At 41.8% G+C, this 2068-nt stretch overlaps 1 pseudogene; it reads left to right on the top strand.

Moving 5' to 3' along the window:
• The first annotated feature begins 567 nt into the window (after positions 1-567).
• LOC109445257 (antiviral innate immune response effector IFIT1 pseudogene) lies at positions 568-2068 on the top strand (annotated as a pseudogene).

Here is a 2068-nt window from a genome sequence, read left to right as displayed (position 1 = left end):
TGGCACTTTTTTGATGGTTTCAGTCTGGCTCTGTTTTGCAAGGGGCAGAGATCCACTCAAGCTTGCAAGCAAGGAGGATTACTATCAGGAGATACTAGGTTAGGAACTAGACCTAGAGCATGGTCAGGAATTTAGGCAGCTCTATGAACTCAGTTTCTCTCTCCTCTAATCTCATCCTCAAAGCTGGGGAAATAGTACGTGGAAGGAAGCGGAAGCCAGTATGGCTGGACTGTCCTATAATGTTCAAAAGATGGCCAGGGACCAGATAAGCAAGAGCTTGTAGATCATGCTAAAATTTTTGAATTTTATTCCAGGAATAATGGTAAAACTATTGGAGAGTTGTAACCAAGTGATTGATATGGTCAGCATGACTGCCCCCAAATTATTCTGGCTATAGAAGGAGAAGCTTTGCGGGGGCCATGGGAAGACAAGTGTGACCAGAGCTGGGCTGAGGGAAATAAAGAGAGCAATGAGGGAATATAGAAGGGCCTCCTGCAGGCCAGATTTCAGAGGAGCCCATCCAGCTAAACAAAACATTGCGGAACTGCTGCCTAGTTCATAGCAGCTATGAGTAAGAATGCTGATGAAGATCAGGTCAAAGATAGGCTGAAGCAGTTGAGATGTCACTTTACATAGGAGTTGCTAGTTGATGACTGAAATGCCTGATTTAGATAGCAGGGTCTTCAATGAGATCGAGTTCCTACACAACAAACACAATGTGAGAATACACAACCTACTGGCCTATGTGAACCGCCTGAAAGGCCAGAATGAGGAAAGCCTGTGGAGCTTGAAAGAAGCTGAAGACTTAATCCAAGAAGAACATTCCAACTATTGGGATGGAGAAGGCTGGTTACCTGGGGGCAACTACCGTATTTCCCTGAAAATAAGACCGGGTCTTATATTAATTTTTGCTCCAAAAGACGCATTAAGATGTATGTTCAGGGGATGTTATCCTGAAAAATCATGCTAGGGCTTATTTTCCAGTTAGGTCTTATTTTCGGGGAAACACGGTATACCTGGTTGTATTGCTATCTTGGAAGACTGGCAGAAGTCCAGATTTACCTGGACACGGTGGAGAATATTTGCAAGAAGTTTGCAGTCCCTCCTGCTATAGAATGGAGTGTTCTGAGGTGGACTGTGAGGAAGGATGGGCCTTGCTGAAATGTGAAGGGAAGAATTATGAATGGGCCAGGGCCTGCTTGGAAAATGTTCTGGAAGTGGACCCCTCATACCCTGAATTCAACCCTGGGTATGCAATCACCACCTATCACCTGGACAGCTTTAACAAAGCATCACAAATTAGTGAGACATTTTCTCTGCACCCCCTAGGCCATCAAGTTAAATCTGAAAGATGTACTTATTAAGACTCTCCTCTCCTTGAAGCTTCTAGATGTAGGACAAGAAGCTGAAGGGCAAAAGTACATTGAAGAAGCACTGAACAACATGTCCTTGCAGACCTACGTCTTTTGGATACGCAGCCAAGTTTTACCGAAGAAAAGGCTCTTTGGATAAAGCTCTTCAGCTCTTAAAAATGGCCTTGCAGGCAACACCCTCCTCTGCCTTCCTGCATCACCAGATACCGCTTTGCTATAGAACGCAAGTTTTTCAAATAAAGAAAGCTACAAATTGGCAATCTAAAGGACAGGATAGTGAAAAATGACAGAATGACAAGATTAGCCATATCTCATTTTGAATTTGCTCTGGAACAAAAGCCCACATTTGACCTTGCTTACATAAGCCTGGCAGATATGTACATAGAAACAGGCAGTTGCAGAAAATGTGACGACGCTTATCAAAAAGTGTTATGCATGCAATCTCTTGAAGAAAAATTGTAAGAGATCTATTTCTACTATGGCCAATTTTAGGAATTTCAAAGGAAATAGGAAGTTGATGCAATTATCCATTATTTAAAAGCAGTAAAATTAGAAAAGGCATAGTTTTTAAAGGATAAAGTATAATTTCTTTAGAGAAATTGGCTTTAAAGAAACTTTGGAGAAATGCTTTTTATATAGAAAGCTTGAACATCCTTGGGTTCATATACAAATTGGATAAAGTCCTGCAGCATTGA

This window comes from Rhinolophus sinicus, chromosome 17 (genome assembly GCF_057876585.1).
Source record: "Rhinolophus sinicus isolate RSI-liver-muscle chromosome 17, RSI-T2T, whole genome shotgun sequence".
NCBI classification, from domain to species: Eukaryota; Metazoa; Chordata; class Mammalia; order Chiroptera; family Rhinolophidae; genus Rhinolophus; species Rhinolophus sinicus.
Note: the sequence above shows the minus strand (reverse complement) of the source record. Positions and strands in the feature narration are given on the sequence as shown.